The sequence below is a fragment of the Blastomyces gilchristii genome, assembly GCF_000003855.2.
Source record: "Blastomyces gilchristii SLH14081 genomic scaffold supercont1.5, whole genome shotgun sequence".
Classification (NCBI taxonomy): Eukaryota; Fungi; Ascomycota; class Eurotiomycetes; order Onygenales; family Ajellomycetaceae; genus Blastomyces; species Blastomyces gilchristii.
Window position 1 is genome coordinate 153,631 of NW_003101678.1, and position 10,314 is coordinate 163,944.

Genomic DNA, 10,314 nt, shown 5'->3' on the forward strand with positions numbered 1-10,314 from the left:
TCTCAGAAAAGTTATTCTCTATAATAGTTCATAGAGTATAAGCAGACAACTTGAATTTCTTAAGTATTGTAAAATGAGTCTTGGCCTGCAGAGCAATTGTAGATTATATGTAATTATATAATTAAAAATTGCATTCTTTTCAGAAATGTTGCATATTTATAATAGCATTCTTATCAAGATTATTATCTTCAAGAATATCATCAGTTTCAGACTGTTCTGCAGTTAAAAGAATTTTCTCTCTCTATATTAAGTAGTTAATAAATTCAGTGAGAACTATTAATCTTTTGATAAGTCTTACTTGACTTCTGAATTCTTTAAGAACTTTTATTATAACAGATATCTTCTCTTTCTATTAAAGATATTCTGTCAGATTCACTCTTATCTTATTACTTATAAGAATCTCACCTCTACTGATCTTTATTCACTCAATCTCATGCTGAAGTCTTGCAATTTCAAGTCTTATATAAGTCTTCTCACTTACTGAGCTATTATTATTTCAGTTACTTGAGTTCTCCGCATTATCTGACATTTTACTGATGTCTTTAATCAGATCTTCATATTCATTGAACTTATCAGACTGTTTCTCTGTAATGATTTTATTCAGCTTAAACACTCTGAGAGTCATCTTTTAATTTATTATTAACATTGACAGTGATCTGTGATCTTATGTTTACTGCTCTGATGTTTTCTCATTTCTCTGTCTTAAAGGCATGTATTCTTTTATTAAGTCAGATGTTCTCTCAGATCTTAGATTAATCATGAGTTCAATCAATCATAAAAAAAAAACATCTAGACACATGTAATAATATGTGAAGATGTAGTTGATACATTATTTCAGCAGTTTTTATTAACTTAATAAGAGCTTTATAATCTCTTGAAGAATAACATTGTTATGTTGTATTATAATCTAACTACGCGAGTTACAACTAAATGAATAGATTGAAGTGACATGTGACTAGAGTAGATGTAGTAATCATTAACATATAATACAGTAATAATCAGTTAGTAATTGACTTTCAATCTTTCAATTCACTCATTCTTATTCACTCAGTTCATCAACTAATCAAAGCATGTATAGCTGATTTATAATCAATTAAATGAACAGACAAATTCATATAGAATATAAAGAGATATTTTACAGAATTTTAAAATATATTTAGATAAAAATATTTAATAATTAATTTTAAATTGATTTTAAATTGATTCTGAATTGATTGTTAATTGATTATAATAATAAAAATAAATTCAATTTGTATATTTAAGTAATTAATAATTGATTGAAAATCAGTTAATAATCAATTCAGTGTAAATTATATAAATACTTACTTTATTATTAATCTCAAGAATAATTTCAGTATTAAATTGATTTTAAATTAATTTTGAATTGATTTTGAATTAATTATTAATTAATTATAATAATAAAAATAGATTTAATCTATATATTCAAGTAATTAACAATTGATTGAAAATCAGTTGATAATTAATTCAGTATAAATTATATAAATACTTACTTTGTTATTAAATTCAAAAATAATTTCAGTATTAAATTGATTTTAAATTGATTTTCAATTGATTGTAGAATTGATGATAAATAATTAAGTGGTTTTAAATTACAAGAAAAGATGTATTGAGCGAGGTCAGGTAGTGGCACAGGCCACATTTGCGAGGTCAGCTTACATAACAAGGTCAAGTGGCGCACTTAGCAAGGTCAAGTTTTCTGCTTCCTGCGGCGGTTGCGGCTATTTCCTATGGCGATCTCCCTATATCACGAGACCAACCACTATATTAAGCTCTTTGTACTCCGTACGGAGTAGCTTCATCAATACAATCTTCAATTCTTTTTAAAACATTGCACTAATCTCAAGCCACACAAAACCGCCCCACCACGAACTCGCTCAATTTTTCGAATAAGAACCCGCCGATAGATCCATCGAAGAGCCCTCGATCATACAAGCATTTTGACCCCATCGCCGACCGCATATCCCGCGTGGTGGTGGAGTTATCCAGCCAAATGTGAACCAGATGTGGTTTGAAACTCCTGTGTGGGATTATCCCCCGTTGACTCCTACCACTCCACAACCCCAGGTCAAATTGCCATACAAATTGTAAGGTGAAGAGACCTAGTCATATGCATCAATCTTCTTGATTTTGGAAGATCCCTGACCTGTAATTGTGAAGATATCTGAAGAGCAACCTCCACGAAAACCCTGTCTATCTTTGATATTTCAAAACATCAATGCCAAGTCTCACACACATACCGCCCTTCTCAATCTGGCCCATCTCCGGCAGAAAGATACAAAAAGATACCTCAATAGTATCAAGCATATAATCAACAGACACATCTGAAGTGCAATCTTTATAAAAATCATCTGAAGTGCAATCTCCGCGAAAACTCTGTCTGTCTTCAGTGTTTCAAGACATTAACATTAAGTTTCACTCACATATCACTCTTCTTAATCTGGCTCATCTCTGATAGAAAGATATAAAAAGATACCTCAGTAATAGTATTCAATATATAATCAGTGAATAATTATAAAATCAGTCTAACTCAAGATCTGACTGAGTCTTTAATTTCTATATAGTAAGATATATTAAATCTAGTCTTAATATCTTAATATTTAATAGATTCTGTAAGAGATTGAGAACAGTAATACTAGATTTTTATTAAATTTAAGAATTAACTCTATTAATATAATTATTGACAAAGTCTTCTATTTTAAGATATAAATAATCAGTTTCTCTACATTCTGCTGATAATATTTATATTATTATATAGAAACAGACTTATATTCTCTATAATATTATTATTATTCTTCAATTGTAGATGTATATAGTCAGAGACTATAATATCTATCTGAGAACTTTTAGTTCTCAGAGTTTTTTCTATATCTATAAAGTCAACTATTATACATTTATCAATTTTAGATATGTAAAATCAGAAAATTTCAGCTCAGAATACAAAAACTATTTTATAAATTACAGTATTTTAACACCTTCTAATACTTTTGAAATCATTTGATAATATCATGACAAAGAAAAGAGAACATAGTCTTAAAGATAGACATATTAAAGAGATAGATAGAAAAGAACAGAAAAGAAAAAGTAAAGTAAAGAGAGATTATAATAAAACAAAATTATTAAAAGATAGTATATAGCTGTAAGAATAAGTACTTGCAGGTGATTATTCAGGTGTTTGCAGCTTGGCATGATATGTACTGTTAACTACTAGAAGTATTTGTGATAGAAAGATAAAATATAGAAGTTAATGTATAATAGTATTCAAGCTGAGTTATGAATAGTAGTCACAAACTTCAGTCTATATAGTTGTATGTAGTCAAGAGCTACTAACTCTATTAATTATGTGAGAGATAGAAATAGAGATAAAGAATTTATAAGAAGTGAGATTTCTTATATATCTCTTTCTCTCTAAAACTTTATTTATGAAGTCTTTCACTGAGTGATTCTATAGAATCAGACTCAGTACTGTAGTGATACTTACTAAAAACTCTTCATATCTATAAAAAATCTTAGTGAGGAAAAATCTCTTGTTACTGTGAAGAAAAAAGAGTCTGTTACTCAGTTTCTTATTTTATAAGATTCTTTATAGTCTGCAGATCTTTCTCTGACTATTATACAGATTTATCTTACATCTTTTATACAGAAGAGTTTCAGTTGACTCTTAATTATTTCTGTGAGATTCTTATATAATCATTATACAGATTCATTTCACAGATGAATCACTTTCTATGAGATTATTCTTATTAAAGAGAAGTGTTTATAAGTTAATCTTTCACTCATTCTTATGAATTATCATTCTTTAATACTGTAGAGTTGTAAGAAATTTTTCATTCTTTTATCAACTCTATAGAATTGTAGAATCAAGATATTCACAGTCTATAATCACTCTTTATAGTTATATAGAAAGATTCAGATCTGTAATTTATAATCACTCTTTATTTACTAAAATAATCTGACTATTCTGTGAGATTACTTATAGTGTAAACAAATCTCTCTAAAGTAGTATAAATATCTCAGATCTGTCTGTGAAATCTCATCTTCTTTTCTCTTTTTCTATAACAGCTCTTATTCTTATAAACTGTGAGTATTCTTATTCATCTGTGAAGTGTTTTTACTCAGATAATAGAGAGAGAGTGTTTCTGACAATATCTGTGTATTGATTCAAGAACTTCTCAAGAATAAAATTTTTTTCAATTTCAATATCTTTGTAAATAATATCTGACTACTATTGAGTTTCTTGTGAGAATCTCTGCAAGTTCTCTGATCACTTTTTATCAGTTGATAAAGCAGAGATATTATTATCTGCAATAGTATCTTTATCTCTTTCAGCTCTGTCACTGCATCTGATCTTCAGATCAGTAGTTAATCTCATATCTTTTTCAGATCAGTCTCTGACTCTCAGTAGTATAGTTCTGCTCTTTGCTATAAGTCTCTCTGTAAGTAATTTCTTACAGATTCTAGCTAACAGTTTCTGCAAAGCTCTCAGTGCTGTCAGTGCTATCTGCAGTCTTACAGATTTATAATCACTTCTTCTCTATCTGCACAATCTCTGATCAAATATATATAAATATGTCTAAATTCTCTATCAACAGTTCTACACTGTGATGCATTTTCACAATCTCATTGTTAATGAGAGATAAGTTCTCAGATATTTATAAAATTCAGATAATCAAGATAATGTGAATAGTATGAATTTGTGATAAGAGTTAATCTGAGTAGATAAGCTCTCTCTCTGTGTCTCAATTATTTTCAGACTGAATACTTCAGCATAACTGAGAAAGTAAACACAGCTTTGTAAGAGATATCTGATTATATATATAGATGATTAGTTCTTAAGACTCTGCTGCAACTATGTACACTCTGATATTCAGCTCTCTTAAAGTCTCTACATTTCTGACAGTCTTTATATTAAATATAATAATTATCTGTATTATGAGCATGATGCTCTCTACTTCTTTGAAGAAAGAAATTGATAGTTATAAGAGAATTAAGTATCATGAATATTAAGAATATAAGTATGAGTTTTCTTTATTTTTTCTTTATTAATCTCTAAATTGTGTTCATAGTTCTGTTTTTATTTTCTTTATTTTTTAGCTTTAATAATAATATAATTTCTTCTTCTCTTTACATATACTGCAGACTATTTATCTCAGTAGAAATTCATTATCTTTATAGACTAGAGTTTGTAAATAACAGTGTTAATATCTTTATTACAATCAGGTTCTTAGTGAAGACTGCATTATTCTAACTTATCAGAATTTATAGTATAAAAGTCATATCTCAGCTTCTACAGATATCTTATCTGTTTAGATAATTCTTAAGTGAACTTATTTATCTTATCAGAATACTCTTATCACTGAATCTTAAATCAGAGCTTATAATCTCACTTCTCTGAGTTAATAATTTCTTTAATCTGATATTCTCTTTCACTCTTTAGTGTTTTATGAATAAGATAATAAGTCATAGAGTTCTCTTCTAAGAATTTCTTATATTCACAGAGTAAAGAGACATAAAAAATATTGTATATCTGTAACTCAGATAGCTGTTTTAATCTGTAGAACTGTAAGCTAACTTTCTTCATAATCTTACAAGACTCTGTCTACAAGAGATTCAGCTTCTTAGTAGATTTTCATATAGTAATATTTTCTAAACTCAGTTAGACTCTATCATCTTTCTTGAAACTCTTTATAATATACTTGAAGTTATAGTATCTCTTCTAATACTCTTGAGTCTTTCTCAAGAATTTGCAGACTTTCTTCTGAATATTCTGAATTCTCTCAGTCTATTCACAGACATTATCACACTCTATAGTATACTCTCACAGATTCATCAAGATCATTCACAGATAAGTCTTAGTGAGTATTTTAAAGAGAGTTTTATCTGTACTGATATACTTTGAGTTGTTGTATATAAACTCTATAAGTGATAATTAATACACTCAGTCATTCTGATTATAATTAACAAAGTATTACAGATACTGTTTTAATATACTCATCAGACATTCTATCTGATTATCTAGCCTCAGTAGCTGAATGATTAATGCGGCCATCTGGTAGCGCCTTGGCGTGGGAAACCAAGACGCGTGAGTTCGAAACCCGCAGGGGATACATTAAATCTGGAACTCAAGCACCTCAGGTTTCTAATAAATACAGAGGTGTACAAATCACTTCAATGAATCACTCTATGTTTCTGGGCTGGGAAGTTATTATTGCATGTATCTAATTGTCACTTCTTTGTATTTTCCTATGTTCTTGTTATCTTGGCGTGGTCTCAACACCTGTATTTCCTTCTGTATAATTAACACTTGACCTGTATTTAACATCACGCAAGGACTCATTATAAGCTCTACTTGTATATGAGTATAATGAAAGAATAATAATAATAATAATAATATCTGATTATCTATCTGTTAATGAAAAGCTATGCTTAGATCTAATGAGATCTTTAGTATAGTTATCAGATTAGATTAGAACTTCTCTATAAAGATTAATTCTCTATCTGAGACAATGTTCACAGATAACTCATGCAACTGAATCATATTATAAATAAAGATATGAGTTAAATTCTTTGACTTTAAGTTCTTGTAAGTGAGTATAAAGTGTGTTATCTTGATGAAGTGATCTACTATCACCAGCACACTGTCAAAGTAGATATTATATATATTCTTACTTTCAGAGAGACTCACAAGAGTGTTTATTTCTAGCTATTCTCAAGATTCTCACAGAATGAGTAGATAAGTAAGTTCTTTATATAACTTGAATTATACTATCTATGAACTCTGATAAATAGTACAGAAATTCACTATCTTCTTTACAAGCTCTCATATCTTCAGTTAGAAGTATTTTCTTATAAGTAACTCATAAGTTCTAGTGTCTGTAAAATAACTTGCTAGAGAAGAGTTATAATACCTTTTAATAAGTTCTATACATAGAAACTCATTTATAGATATATAAATCTGATTCTCTCTTTATAAGAGATTATTTAAGTCTCTTTAATTCTTTATTTCTGCAGGATTGATCTCTGCTGTGAGCAGTTTCTGAATATACTAAGTATATTCATTCTTCAGTTACAGTTCAGATAATCTGAATAGAAGATCTTATAAAGACTTATACTCTGTTTTCTCTTATATCAGATCTTCTGTGATACTTCTTAAAGTCTACAAACTCTTCAGATTATAGATACTCTCTTCAACAATTCTTATAAAGATTCTCAGAGTGTTAACTCTCAGTGTTATAAAGAGTAGTTGTACAGACTTCTTCTCTCTCTCTTTCTTCTTCTTTTATAGAGAATTAAGAGACTCTTCAGTCAATTTCTTTATAATACTCAGTCTGAGTATTCTGTGAAGCTTTTCTATCTTCTCTAGTCTCTCTGTATCTATCACTCTAGTCATCTTAACATAGTCAGACCTGTGAGAGAGTCTGTCTGCTGAGTTCTTACTTTTCTTAATATACTCTATCTTAAATCAGAACTCACTCAGTCTCTGAACTCAGTGAATCTACTATTATAAGAGTTTCTTAGTTAAAGTAAACTATTATAAGCTGTTATAATCAGTTTTAACAGTAATCACTGTTATAAGACTCTTGAAATAGTGATATCAGTGATAGAAGAATTTCACTATTATAAAAAGCTTCTGATTATAAATATTATAGTTGATCTTCATGAGTTACATCTTCTGTGAGAAAAAGGCCACTGAAACTCAGTTCTTATTTAACTATAGTTATAAGACTATTTCTGAAATTATAAAGAAGAAGATATCTGTCTTCAATCTGATTAAGAGTAAGAGATTAAAGTAAAACAGTATCACTGTATCTATAAATATCTGTTTCAATCTTACAAAGACTCTGTAAGTTTCTAGAATAAGAAAGTTCTCACAGTTCTTTCTTCTTAACAATCTTTTCATTCTTCATTTATAGAATGACTTCTTCTTATTTTCACTCTTCAGTATGTCTATAAGAGTCAAGAAGATTCTTATAAATGTAAAGATAAACTGTCTATAAAAATTTACAAAGCTTAGAAAGATCTGAATCTCATGAATACTAGTTAACTTCAGTTATAATAGAATAGTCTCAATCTGTGAAGATTTCATCTAAATATTATTCACAGTAATTACATATTCTAGGAAATTAATCTGATAAGCACTGAAGTTGCACTTTATAAGTGTGGCAGGCTGCGCCCGATCAATCATATAGATTATTTCATTACACTTCATAGATTTCGCTGCTCCGATTCTCAGTGATTCTCGATCACTGATTCTCAGCTGAAAAACTTATGGAATTTCTATTCTTCTACCCCGAAGCTCCACCGCGTACGCCATCACAAACACATATAAATATTCATCTCAATTGCCAATTCTCACACTTTCTCTTTTCTTTCCTTCTTTAACATTTTTCACTTTGTATTATAAGACCTATATATTATATCAATCTATTTAGCATAGACCTCTTACACTTGAATAACATTCATTGTCTTCTTATTAGAAACAATTATTCTCATTCATCATCTTCTCATTAGAAATGATTACTCATTGAGAAGATATCCGAACATGTAATAATGCATAAGAAATAGAAAAACAATTAAACAGTTAAGCAGACACTGAGTTCTCAGATAGAAGCTTGCTTATCAGTTACTCTGACCCTGTAATAAGATCTTACAAGAAGAATGTCAGTGAAAGATCTGAGAATTCTGACACTCTAGACATATAAGATATTCATATAATTACACTTCTTCTGATTTCACACATCTGATAAACAATATAACCATGTCTAATGACAATATGAGAGAACTTTTAAATGCAAGTATAGATACAATATCACAGTGACTCTGAACAATATTGTTATTACAATAACAACAAATAGCTGATATACATGCAAATTAACAACTTTAATATGAGAAAATTCAATGATTAATCTAATAAGAAACTCACACAATTTAAACACTGACAGAATTGAATATAATACAAGTATCAAAAGAACACTTAGATGCTTCTTCATATTTCAATACTTCTGATCTCACTCTCTACTCATTATAAAGATTAAAAATACTTACAAAACTGAGTGTAGATGAAGATGTCATTAGTTCACTAATTAATCAAGATTAGTATATCAATGAATGATTGAAGAATTGTGTAAAACAGAAGTTTTATTCATGAATGAAAGCATGTAAATCAGTGTTGTAAACATCTGACAATATTATCAAATATCTTGATATTCTGTTCCAAGGCACTGCCATGCAACAGAAAGTGTTAGATTGATTACAGAGTACTTAACAGAGAAATACTTCTCTCACAACATTCATCTCTGACTTCAACATCAGGATTTTAGAAGCAGATGATCAATCTTGAGAGAATTGAATAAAGATTAGCATGCTTAAGAAGACATTAACTTTCAAACTCTTACAGACTCTTATAAGTGTAAACAAAGACCTGACTTATGAAGACTTCTGCATACAACTTCAGACATTGAATGACTGTCTTATCAAGCTTAAGAGTATACAAAACAGTGATAGAAGATGTTACATCTCAGTCACTTATACACTCACACTGAAGAATAACAATAATGATGCAGATGTCATGAACTGAGTAGACTTGAACATCTATACATAAGCAAGAGTCTCTATCATTTGAACAGGCTTCTGAGTTCCTGGAATCACTTCTGAAGAAGTCACTGACTGATGTCAATATGAAGTATGTATCAACTGTAACTGATCAGAACACATTGCTTTTAACTGCTGATTAATCTATATACCTTCTCACTTAAGAGAAAGATCAGCATCTCCTCACTCAAGAGAAAGATCAGTGTCTTCTCATTTCAAAGAAAGATTAACACTGACAGTCTGTGCTAATCACATTGCATTGAAGAAAGATTCAGAAGACAACTATAAAGATACTCTGATGAAACAGGGAAAAGATTAGCTTCTGTTCAAATTTGTAAACAGAAGCTTGAAGAGGTCAGATGATAATAATTTAAAGAGAAAATAATAATGAATGTGATTCTTGTATCTACTGTGGTCAATAACATGTATAATATGAAAGTCATAATAGACAGTGATCTATGCTATTATACAATGATTAAATCTTCAGTTGTAAGATATTACAACCTTCAGCATATTCTCTTATCAAAACTCTGAGTTCTCACAGAATTTGATGACTCAAAAGACATTTGTATCTGTTACATAGTGAAGTTGATCATAGATATCAAAGAATATCAATATAAAGATGTCTATACATATAAAGTTGATAATCTCAATTATAATCTTATATTAGAACTTATCTGACTATCTGAACAAGGCATCTTATTG